We start from the raw sequence: 14,117 nt of genomic DNA, 5'->3' as shown, positions 1-14,117 counted from the left end.
CATGTCAATTCTAAACCATCAACAATAAGGTCACGTTTGATATTAAACACAATATTTTCTTTAATGTAGATCAAAATCCCACCCCCTTTTCGGTTTCTATCCATTCTAACAACTCTATAAACTTTGACATCCATCTCACTATTAAATACCGATGTCTGAGTCTAATCTTGTTTCGCAGAGACATAATATTTGAATATTTTGCCTAGATAAGATATTACGAACTTCATCAATGTTTTCAATAATGAACATATATTAAGGTGGGCAATATTGATACCGGACAATGAATTGACTTTCATGAAAATGTCATGGGGAGGATGACAATTATGTAATGGAAGTTCGGCTTGGTTTGGCAATCTAGTGTGTTCAACGGCATTACCATTATCAAAATATATGTCTTTAGGTATTTCATCAAATATACAAGGGATACATATCCAATTTGTATGAGACAAAAAGATTTCACGAGTTGCCATAGAACAATCAAGATTGGTCCTTCTTTTGCAAGATATGCACAATAAAGCATTTTGATTCGATCTACACTGTTAAAAAAACCGTGATTTTCCAGAAAATAAACAGAAGATTTGTAGAAAGCAATAACAGAATCATTCTGTAAATTCATAAAACAAGAATTTTTCTGCAACTTAACAGAACAGGTCTGTTTAAAAAAGGGGGAAAAGGGTGTTTTATTCAAGGAAATTTGTAAGATTCCATACATCAAGTACCAATTTCCTGTAAGATTACGCAATTCGGTAAGATCACAAGTATTCACGAGACTCTGCTGCAGGAACTTCTTTTATTTTTTCTAACAGTGTAACTTCTTTCGAACAGGTTAGACATGGATACTTCATATTCCTTGTGGCTGCACGTGTAGGAAAGTTTGCAGAATTAATAGAAGACATAAAATAAAGATAAGCAATGAATATAAAATATACACAAACGTGCAAACAGAGTTTTCTTACAAGTTCTCAAAGTCAAGTCTTGATCTGATCCTGATTTTCTTTGAATCCCTTGATCTAAAGCAAAGATGATTCAATCTTGGGTCAACAAGACTTAGACTTCTTGCTATTGACAAGTTCCCAAAAGAGGTTGGCTCGCCTGGCTGTGAGATCCTCCTTTAGCTATATTTTCGGTCCGTTGGCATTTTTCAATTTCGTTCTCGCCTTGTAGACGTCATTCCGGATGTTGTACCTGCTAAACTTCACTATTATCGGTCTCGGCTGATTCCTCCTTGAAGCAGTTGCGTATGATGACGATTCGTGTCTCTGTTCATCACCTTGCCTCGGACGTGGAGAGATGCGATGACTGCGATCAATCGCATCTGGTGGAACTGTAAGACCAAGATTGCTGTTAAAAACATCCAGGATGAGCTCGTCAGTCTTTTCTTCTGGTCCTTCAGGAATGCCATAAAGTCGCAGTTTCTTCTGCTGTATTGTTCTGCCTCTTCATTCTCGTCTTGAAGCATTTTCGTTTCCTTCTTCATTTCAGACATTTTCTTTTTCATAGTTTCGACTTCATGTACTTCTTCAAGTCCAAATTTACAGCTTTGTACACCTTATCCACAACTTGTTCTTCCAACTTTGCAGCTATAACGTCATATACATCATCTGCTAGGCGTTTGATCCGGCTCGATGAACATAGTGAATGGGCAATCTGTTTTTCAATAGCTTTCTTCAGTGTGCTCTCAAGGAGCTAGCCCCAGGATTCATCCGCTACAGTTGAGTGACTAGCTGAAATTGTATGATCATGTCTACCATCGTCGATCTTTTCTTCACTAGAGTCACCGGCTATATTATCTGCTCGGTTCCGTGTCTTCGTAACATCTCTTCTTCTGCTCTTTTTGGTGGCGGTTTTATTCGACATTTCTTGTAGAATTACGCTACTTGGAGGTTCAAAAACACCAGATGTAGCTTACCAAGATAATGAATATTACCGGCGTTCACGAGATATGATGAAAGAATATCACAAAATGTTGAAAATAGCTGAAAATGTTTGGCGGTTTTTTTCTGTGTCTGTGTCCGTCGCGCTCGTAGCATGTTACATGTTACTGATTGTATGTGCCTGTTTAACATGAATGAGGTGATTGGGGGAGTATTTCATCAACATTTTTTTCCGACAAGTTGTCAGATCTGGGGGGCGTTTCATCAATATTTTCGTCCGACAAGTTGTCAGATCTGACAACTTTCCTGGATTCTGATTGGTTGAGAAGCACTGTTACTATAGTAACTGTCGGATAAAACAGGACTTGTCGGATAAAACGTCTGACAAGTCCTTTCATGAAATGCTACCCGGGCTCTAAGTTTTGATGATTTCTTATTATAAATTTCTTTGCCTGGAAGAAAAGTGAATGTTTAATTTCATCATTTATTACAGGATCTTAGGCTGGAAGAGGGTTAAATGTTTTTGATTTTTATTTTTGTACTGTTTTTTTTATCAAGATTAAAAATATCCAGGACGAAAAGGAGAATAGGGAAAAAGGGAGACATTAAAAGAGAAAAGAAGAGAAGAGAGGAGAGCAAAAGCCTAGACCTAGACCTATATTGAAAATTCACCCTTATGGTTTTGTTTAAGATGATGCATACCGGGATGCATTTTTGTTCAACTAAGCCCTTTATTGTAATATGGATTGTGTCAAGTGTCTGTAATCTGTATATATCATTTTCACACTGTTAGGACTGGAGATATCATAATCTCACATGAGTTGGTAAACTTATTGTTTGCAAATCCCCTTCAATCAAAATGTGATTTAGTAAAAAGGTGTTTAGAAATGCGATTCAATGCAACCCTTGTAGGATCACACCTCGATTTATTCATTGCCTTACTTTGGCGCAAATCAAACTTTACATCTTTGCAAAGAATACCGCCTGATCATCACCATCATCAAGCTATAAATATGGTATCGAATTATCTGGGAGAACACACTCTTCAAGGCCATATATAATAATTATGTATATTGATATATTTTCCTTATAAGGGACTTGTGGTGGTGTCGCCTCATCTTTTTGCTCACGCAGTATTGTATTTTCTACGACCATAAAATTCCATGAATGCTTCAAGTCCTTTATCTCTTATTATTATTATTATTAATATTGATATAATCATTGTTTTATTTTTTGTATAAAAGAAAGATACAATTAAATGGTAGGGGCTTAGGTCAAATGATGCGCCTTTTTAAGCGTCGGAACCGTCGTGGTGTAGCGACCGGGTCTGAAAAAAAGACTTTTGACACATTTAATAATTTTTAAAACTGGGTCTGGAAAAAAGACTTTGGACTTATATAGTAATTGTTTAATTATCCAGGTCTGGGAAAAAGACTTTGCATTTTGTGCTATATGAACGCACTGTTGTAGGGTTTAGTTTTTAGTTTTAAGTTACTGGGTCTGGAGAAAAGACTACGCTTGATTCTCAATTTACTCTTAGCACATATATTCACAATATACGCTGTATAAGTTAAAACAACAACAAAGACATTGATTCAACCAGTTTTAATTAACTGGGTCTGGAGAAAGACTAAGCTCGGTTCTCATATTCTTTTCTTCCATTTGAATATCGTTATCGTATCTAAGTTTGGACTTATATTATAATTTTTTATATAACCGGGTCTGGAAAAGGGCTTTGGACTTATATTAAAATTTTTGAAACAACCGGGTCTGAAAAAAAGACTTTGCACTTATATTATATTTTTTGAATGGTGCAAATATTCACTACTGAATGACACGCGCTGTATAAGCTAAACCAACAACAACAACAGTTTTTTAAACGACCGGGTCTGGAAAAAAAAAAAACTTTCGACTTATATTGTAATTTTTTAAACAACCGGGTCTGAAAAAGATTTTGGACTTATATTATAATTTTTGAAACAACCGAGTCTGTAAAATGACTTTAGACTTGTACTATAATGTTTTATTAACCAGGCGTGGAAAAAAAAACACTTTGCACTTTTTTGCTATATGAACGCATTACTCTAGGATTTTAGTTCAGAACGGATTCGCCAAAAATCCCTTCAAATTTATTACATTTGTGGACGTTATTACATTTGTGGGTAAAGTGTTATTACATTTGTGGGTGCAACAGGGGCTCAACCTAAAAAGAGTCTAGAGGGGGAAAAGAAAGGAAGGGAAAGAGGGAGAGAAAGAGAGAAAAAAGAAAGAAAGGAAGGAAGGAAGAAACTGTTGGTTATTCCACTGAACTCTTTTGGCTCCACTCACCAAATACAGAGAAATAAAAAAAAATGTTAAAAAAAAAAAAATTCTCGAAACAGACGGCTGCCAGCTGTCTGGGGCGGATCAAGCTTGTTATCTTGGTACTTAGAACAGTAGTCGAGTACATTTTATTTTAAGGCACTTAATTGCCGACTTAAAGTGAAACTCGAATTTCAATTTCATTTTATTTCCCCTGCATGGCTGTCCCATTGAAGACACCGTTAAAAAAAATCGCACCGAAATAAAAAAAATCGCCAAATTTCAAAACCCGAGTGATTACGAACCCGAACGCGATGCGAGTGTTTATAAAAACAAGTGGAATGTCTCTGGCCGTCTCACCTGTATCACGCGGTTTAATATAGCAGCAGTGCTGACTTTGAAAACTACTCTAACTCGCACAAGATGTTCAGTGATACATGGTTACTCTTATGTCCACTTTTCATGAACTAGACCAATAAACTTACAGAGATATAAAGGTTATTCAACAAAAAACCTAACATGGCCAAAGTTCATTGACCTTACATGACCTTTGACCTTGATCATGTGACCTGAAACTCGCACAGGATGTTCAGTGATACTTGATTACTCTTATGTCCAAGTTTCATGAATCAGATCCATAAACTTTCAAAGTTATGATGGTAATTAAACAGATACACCCAATTCGGCCAAAGTTCATTGACCTTTGACCTTGGTCATGTGACCTGAAATGCGCACAGGATGTTCAGTGATACTTGATTACTCTAATGTCCAAGTTTAACGAACTAGACCAATAAACTTTCAAAGTTATGATGGTAATTCAACAGATACCCCCATTCGGCCAAAGTTCATTGACCCTAAATGACCTTTGACCTTGGTCATGTGACATAAAACTCATGCAGGATGTTCAGTGATAATTGAATAACCTTATGTCCAAGTTTCATGAACTAGGTCCATATATTTTCTAAGTTATGATGACATTTCAAAAACTTAACCTCAGGTTAAGATTTTGATGTTGATTCCTCCAACATTGTCTAAGTTCATTGACCCTAAATGACCTTTGACCTTGGTCATGTGACATGAAACTCTAAAAAGATGTTTAGTAATACTTGGTTTACCTTATGGCCAAGTTTCATGAACTAGACCAATAAACTTTTTAAAGTTATGGTAATTCAACAGATACCCCCATTCGGCCAAAGTTCATTGACCCTAAATGACCTTTGACCTTGGTCATGTGACATAAAACTCATGCAGGATGTTTAGTGATAATTGAATAACCTTATGTCCAAGTTTCATGTATAGGTCCATATATTTTCTAAGTTATGATGACATTTCAAAAACTTAACCTCAGGTTAAGATTTTGATGTTGATTCCTCCAACATTGTCTAAGTTAATTGACCCTAAATGACCTTTGACCTTGGTCATGTGACATGAAACTCTAAAAGGATATTTAGTAATACTTGATTTACTTTATGGCAAAGTTTCATGAACTAGGTCCATACACTTTCTAAGTTATGATGTCATTTCAAAAACTTAACCGTAGGTTAAGATTTGATGTTGACGCCGCCACCGCCGCCGGAAAAGCGGCGCCTATATTCTCACTCTGCTATGCAGGTGAGACAAAAACTGCCGGCTGGAAAGTATGGAAGCTTAAAAGTGCCACCGAGATGTTGAGATAATTATCTCGGGAAGTCGACATCTTGATAGCGAAAGATAAGATGACGAGATCCTGGATCTCATCATGTCGACATCTTTTAGAAGAGATGATGAGATGACAAGATCCTGGATCTCATCATGTCAACATCTTAAGAAGAGATGTTGAGATGACAAGATCATCTCATCATCTCATCATCTCTTCTACAAGATGTCAACATGATGAGATCCAGGATCTTGTCATCTCATCATCTCTTCTAAAATATGTCGACGTGATGAGATCCAGGATCTCGTCATCTCAACATCTCTTCTAAAAGATGTTGACATGATGAGATCCGGGATCTTGTCATCTCATCATCTCTTCTAAAAGATGTCAACATGATGAGATCCAGGATCTTGTCATCTCATCATCTCTTCTAAAAGATGTCGACATGATGAGATCCAGGATCTCGTCATCTCAACATCTCTTCTAAAAGATGTTGACATGATGAGATCCGGGATCTTGTCATCTCATCATCTCTTCTAAAAGATGTCAACATGATGAGATCCAGGATCTCGTCATCTTATCTTTTGCTATCAAGATGTTGACTTCCCGAGATAATTATCTCAACATCTCGGTGGCACTTTTAAGCTTCCATAGGAAAGGGCAGAAGTGAGGGAGGAGACGACCAGCCGCCCTCCACTCTCTCACACGTTACCCATCGACTCGCCTCGCCTAGAATCAAATAGACATACCCTTCCTTTCCTTACACTAACACTCGCCCCCCCCCCCTTCCATCACATGCTGGAAGAAACTCTACTCTAAAGATCATCATTCCCCCCCCCCCCATCCCGCCCGCGTCTTTTTTTCCCTACCGTTACTGCGCAAAATTGCAGAACTTCACTCAGGAAGCGACTAGTGCGAGAGGCTACACAGAACACACGCAGTACGCATGCGCGTCGATCGCGTCGGCTTGCAACGCATGTGATATGGGCTAGCTGCGTACACATAATGTAAGCTAGATGAGTACATTGCATGCAGTGGCAGTATAATAGTATCCATGGTACGTGGTGTTGTCAAAATACTATTACAAATGACTCAGCTCAGCTCAGCGCGTGAGTATGATACTACGACGTACATGTAGTTAGTAATCTATAGGTAACTACAGTTAGACGCGGATTTGAAGAAATATAACGATATCAAAAGTCACTCATACTTTGTGGTAGAGAATTATGAGAGGTTTATATAGTTTTGGATGGAATTGTTCATGTATTGAAGTGTAGCTGACACAGTAATTAACAAAAAGCAGTAATTAACCCTAGTAAGCCCAAGGGCAATTAGGGGGTGCGGGCACATTGTGCCCCCTCCGTAATTTCTATATCTGTTCGCCACTCGTAGAGTTTTCGTCCGATTCCCACCAAATTTGGTGACTTTCCTAAAATCTTATTGCGGATAACATCCGATCATTATTTAGTGTTTTAGGAACAGCCCGTTGCATGGCAACCATATTTATGGAATGCATGTTTTTTAAAATTTGTGAATAATTATTAGTTTTTCTTCATAATACAGGCATAAAATGCAACCAAATGATTCTCTCTTTTTTGAAATTTAAGATGGAAATAAGCATTCTGTATGCTTCTGTCATAATATTTTGGTGGAAAAAAAATGTTATTTTGTTTTTGTTTGTTTTTATACCAATGTTAGGCAAAAATCACAAAAATATGGAAAAATTATTTAATTCCCAAAATTGCAGTTAAAAAGTAACTCTAAATAAATTTGAAGATCATTGCAACATGACCAATTCATTTTCATTCATACACAAATGATTTTTAAAGGAATTATTTTTTATTTAAATATAAATGGTTCATGCGTTGCGACATGAGAGCATTGGGAGCTACTGAAAGGATCAACAAATCAAAGTTTAATTCAGCAATCGTGATATAATAGTATCAGTCAAAGCCTTGGATATAGTGGATTATTTTGGAATATGTAACTTTATCTGGAAATATACCAAATTGGAGTAGCCAGGACTACAATATCTTCAGAAAGTGAGTGATTGGATTTGTGTTATGAATCTGTAGTGTCCCATATATTACTTCTGGTGTGGTGTTTCTTGCTGCCCAAACTTGTAACCAGTTTATTGACTCATTGTTTGGTTCAGTCACTTCAGTGCACAATAATGTCTAAGTCAAATTCTTCTTCTCCAACTGTGAATACAAGACAGACTGCTGCTGTTTAATACTGCTCAAGTTGTCACGGAGCTACTCAAGAATACAGAGTTTGTTAATCTACTTGATTCTATTGTTAGCTCTGCAGTGGAAAAGAAGATTGGTGATCTTCTAACAAAGATAGAATTTCTTCAAGGGCAGATGTTTGATCTCCAACAGAGTATTTCGGCGAAGGACAATGAAATTGGCATGTTGAATAAAGCTGTAGCTGATCAGTCCAAAGAAATCTCATCACTGAATGTCGCCCTTGATTCTTTGGAGCAATATTCTAGGCGCTCATCCATCCGAATCCTTGGAGTTGAAGAGAAACAAGGGGAAAACACAGAAGCAGTTGTAAAAGAAATCATAACAACAAAGCTGGGAGTTTCCCTGGATGAATCACGTGACATTGATCGACTACATCGCACCGGGTCAGCAAGAACTACAACCACCACTGCCAGACCAAGATCTATTATAGTCAAAATGCAATCCTACCAAAAGAGAAGAGAAATTTTGTTGAACAGAAGGAAATTGAAAGGAACAGGAATCCTGATCGTTGAAGACCTGACCGTTAAAAAGCAATCACTTTTAGCGAAGTCTCGGGCTCACAAGAATGTCACCACAGCTTGGTCATCAGATGGTCGCATTTTCGTGTCAATAACAAGTGGAGGAAAATCTGTGCGAAAACTGATACGAAATGAAGATGATTTACAACTCCTGTAAGTAGACAAATTATATCAGACATGATAAGGATGCTGATGGAGCTCCTGTACATAGACTTATATCAGAAGACATGTTCATGATGCTGATAGAATTCTTGTAAATAGACTTATATCTTTAGACATTGATCATGTTGCTGATGCATGAACTTGACTCTTTAGTATGTTACTTATGGCTACTTCATGTTTTTCATCAGATAGCTTCTTTATAATATACGTTTGATGTGTACAATTTGATCATTTTATCTTTTGTGTGTGATTCTGTGTGTGTGTGTGTGTGTAGTGAAATGTCTGGGTTATGTATTTGTGCAAATTGCAGAACTTCTTTCACCTCTCCTTCTACTCAGTCTTCATTTTGTATTGATTGTAACTCTATTATATTTCCATTTAATTATATTGTCGATGATTATGAATTTTATATGTCTGTCTATACCTTCTTTCATTTGAATTCACATATTGACATTGATAAACTTCAAGCTTTGAAGTTCAATCCATTTGCAACAGACTTCATGACAATATCTGAGAATGAAAAGTCACTTTTTGATACAAATTCGCTCAACATTGCAAATTCTTGCAAATATTTATTTGCTGATGATTTTTGTAGCAACTTTTCATTTGATATTTCAAAATTCTCAATGCTTCATTTGAATGCTAGGAGCTTGAAGAAGAACTTCAGTGAATTTCAAATACTTTTACATTCACTCTCTTATGATTTCAGTATTATTGGTATATCTGAAACATGGTTCAGTAAAAACACAGAGTTGTCATTATTTAAGATGGACAATTATAATCTTGTACAATCAAGTAGAGCCACTCGAAAAGGTGGTGGAGTTGCACTTTATGTTAAAAAAGACTTGAATATACAATTTCGGTCTGACATTTCTTTTAATGCACCAGAATATGAAACTGTTTTTATTGAAATACAAGGAAAAACAAAGCCGATTATTGTTGGCTGTGTATATAGACCTCCAAATACTGATATTAATTGTTTCCATGATAAAATGAATGAAATTTTGGTACAATTGGAAAGTGAGCGGAGAGATGTTTATATAATGGGAGACTTCAACATTGACTTACTGAATTATGATACACATTCCAAAACAACAGATTTTCTAGATTTAATGTTTTCTTTTAATATGTATCCCTTGATTACTAAACCCACACGTATTTCGTCTTCTAAAGCTTCTTTAATAGACAACATCTTTACTAATTCAATTGAAAAAAATAAATACCAAGGACTCATTTATTCAGATCTCTCCGATCATTTTCCAATATTCTGTGTAAGTAAAGATAGAGAAAATTTGTCTTACCGATTGATAATAAGAATCATAAAAATAGATTAGTAAATGAAAGAGGAATAGCAATGTTTAAGGAGAAACTTCGTACAGTTGATTGACAGACAGTTTATAGTAACGATGATGTGAATATATGTTACAACTTTTTCATTTCCAAATTCTGTATGTTATATGATGAATGTTTCCCTGTTTGTACTGCAAAACCACGCAGTAGTAAAACACATTTCAAGAAACCTTGGATTACAAATGGTATATTGAGGTCAATAAAACATAAACAAAGAATGTATAAAGGTACGATGAATACATTGAATACAAGGAAAAAAAGGAAATATTATGATTATAAGAATAGATTAACTTCCATAATTAGAGCTTCAAAGGCAAAATATTATTCTATGATATTCTTATCAGTCAAGGGGGACATGGTTAAAACGTGGCGAGAAATTAATAATTTACTTGGAAAAACTAAACAAAATTCGCTACCACAAAAAATGTTTTATGGAAATTCATCGATCCATTCATCTAAAGATAAAGCACAAGCTTTCAACTCTCTTTTTATCAATATGGCTAAAAATATTTCAGCATCAATTCCTAATTCAACTAAGTCATTCAAAGACTTTTTGACTACACCCTCCATGTCCTCTTTGTTTCTGAATCCAACCTCTCCTTATGAAATTATTAATCTTTGCCATGAACTCAAATCATCTAAAGCAACAGGCCCAGATGATGTATTAACTTCTGTTTTGAAAAAATGTATACATTTTTTGTTGAACCTTTGTGTTGTATTTATAATAAATCTCTTGTATCAGGAGTATTCCCAAATAAACTTAAAACTGCCAAAGTTATTCCTTTATATAAGAAAGGTCCAGTAAACTGTATAGAAAATTACAGGCCCATTGCACTTTTATCTACTTTTTCAAAATTACTGGAAAAAATAATGTATAAAAGAATTTATAAATTTTTATCCAAAAATAATCTTCTAGTTTCAGAACAATTTGGCTTCCGGAAAAAACATTCTACTTCTTTAAGCATATTAAATATTACAGATTATATATTACGTAAATTTGATGAAGGTAAATTTTGCTGTGGGGTTTTTATGGATCTTTCCAAAGCATTTGACACCATCGACCATCACATACTGCTTGAAAAACTGTATTATTATGGTATAAGAGGTGTATCTCTTGAATGGTTTAGAAGTTATTTATTTGAAAGGAAACAGTATGTGATGGTCGATGGTGTAGCATCCGATTTTTCATATATAAATACTGGTGTTCCACAAGGATCTGTGCTTGGGCCACTGTTATTTTTGTTGTATATAAATGATATTACACATACTTCAGATATTCTCAAATTTTCATTATTTGCTGATGATACTGCTGTCATTTCATCTCACAAAGATATAAATATTTTAATTTGTAATATAAATATTGAATTAGAGAAACTAAGTGAATGGTATATTTGTAACAAACTCTTTTTAAATGCTGATAAAACACATTACATAATATTTCATTCCAAACAGAAAAAAGTTTCTTGTCAGCTTTCCCCTGTGTATATTAAAAATGATATTCTTAAGAAATGTAATATTGTAGAATTTTTAGGCATCAAACTTCATGAATCGCTTGATTGGTCTCACCACATTTCTCATGTTTGTTCTAAAATCTCAAGGGGAGTTGGTATTATATCACACTTTAGAAACACACTGCCAAAAAATATTTTATTAACTATTTATAACAGTATTATATTACCACATATCAATTATTGTAATATGATATGGGGCAACTCTTACAAGACACACCTATACAAAATTCATATTCTTCAAAAACGTGCTATCCGTATAATTACTCATTCTAACTACATGACACCAAGTACTCCTCTGTTTTGTGACCTAAAATGTTTGCCTGTTTTTGATCTTGTAACAGTAAACAATTTAATATTTATGTTCAATTTTCATAAAAAAGAGCTTCCATCAATATTCAATGATATGTTTAAAACAAATTCTTTTTATCATTCTTATGCTACCAGAAACAAATCAAAATTTCTTATTCCTTTTGCACGTACCTCATTAACCCAACATACAATAAGATTTCAGGGTGTTCATGATTGGAATTTGTTACCTTATGTTGTGAAAAATTCTTCAACTTTAACGAGATTCAAATACTTATGTAAACAATTATTGTTTAAACGTTTGATGTGCTCTGAGTAGAGGGTATTCTTTCTCCCTCTCGAACTCTATCTTCCCTCTTTCTTTCTTTCTTTCTCCCTATCTCTCCTTTTCCTTTTCTATCGCTTCCTTCTCTTTCTTACTCTTTGTTAACTTCTCAATGTTCTGCATATGGGTGTGTGTTGGTGTGATTGTGTGTGTATATGAGACAGTTTTTTTTTTTTTTTTTGTTTATCTGCTTTACGTTTTAACACTGTAAGATCTGTTTTGTTTTGTTAATGATTGTACAGGGCCCCATCCTCGCAAGCTATGCTTTTCTTGGGGTCCTTCCGATTTTTAGTTGTGAACTTTGTATGTATTTATTTCAAATGAATTTTTAATGGAAAATAAATGAACTGAACTGAACTGAAAATGGCGCCACCTTGTGACGAGTAGGATTATTTATGCTGAAATTTGCACTTCTGTGTTAAGTTTGGACCTTTAAATTTACTAGATATCTTTATTTAAGATATGGGATGGCTTCTCCAATCATTTAAGTTATGCAATATCACATATTGAAGTAATAAACACTTCTAATTTTAGATTTACTGCCTCCAGAATAAGTGCATGTCATACTTGTTTGCATTTTCCCTAATATTGGCCATATTTTGTGCAACTGCGCCCTCACATGGTGACCTTGAGAAATTGTAACGACGCTAACTTTTAGATTATGACCTGTTCTACATCTGTGCAAAGTTTTAGCGCAATCGGCTGAGAAATATAGAAATTACGGAGGGGGCACAATGTGCCCCCCCCCCCAATTGTCCTTGGGCTTATTAGGGTTAATTACTGCTTTTCGCCCGAAGCTTCGGGCGTCCATCAACCAACTATCGCGGTGTCAGCTGCACTTCAATACATGAACAATTCCATCCAAAACTATATAAACCTCTCATAATTCTCTCCCACAAAGTATGAGTGACTTTTGATATAGTTATTTTTCTTCAAATCCGCGTCTAACTTTAGTTACCTATAGATTACTAACTACATGTACGTCGTAGTATTATACTCACGCGCTGAGCTGACTACTTTGTACCTGGTATTTTGACCACACCACATACCATGGATACTATTATACTGCCACTGCATGCACTGTACTCATCTAGCTTACATTATGTGTACGCAGCTAGCACATATCACATGCATTGCAAGCCGACGCGATCGACGAACTTAGGTTACAGAGGTCAGCCATAATACATCACAAGTATGCAAGAGGACAGAAATTAACAGAGAAATTTGCAAGAAAAGTGCAAACATTTAGTGCAAATAACATGTATACAGAAAATAAAATGAAGGGAATGGAAGAGTTTCAGAGTTACACATAAAATGGCGCTAAATGTTCAGAATTCTAAAACACCTAGATATCGAAACGCCATTTCTTAAAATGACTAGGTAACCTTTTTTTTGCTGCGAAATACTCTTTGGAAGCTCGTTTCTACATTTGCAAGAATATTATGATACTTCAATAGTAAAAACAGATATGAAACAAATTTATCACTACATATACCAAATATTTTTTCATAATTACTTATAGAAATGTGGGAACCTGTTTTTTGTGTGATTACAATCTCAAGAGCGTGCCAAAGAGGTGTGAGTTGTTCACATTCGCAAAACAAATGAATTAGTTTTTCCTCTTCTTTTCCACACATGGAGCATTTAGGAGAGTCTTTTCGTTTGATCTGGAAAAGAAATTTATTCAAAGCAATGGCTTTGTGAAAAAATCTAAAATAAAAGGATCTTGATTTAATATCAAGAGACCAAAATTAATTATTCAAATGAGCATTTTGCCAGTTGATGTTAACAGGGAGCAATAAAATGTTGCTCAAAAAAGCATATCTCTTATCTGGAGTATAAGAGCCAAGAAGTACATTCTACACATTCTTAGGAATTTTTTGGA

This window comes from Lytechinus variegatus, chromosome 6 (assembly GCF_018143015.1).
Source record: "Lytechinus variegatus isolate NC3 chromosome 6, Lvar_3.0, whole genome shotgun sequence".
NCBI classification, from domain to species: Eukaryota; Metazoa; Echinodermata; class Echinoidea; order Temnopleuroida; family Toxopneustidae; genus Lytechinus; species Lytechinus variegatus.
This window is presented reverse-complemented; position numbering follows the sequence as displayed.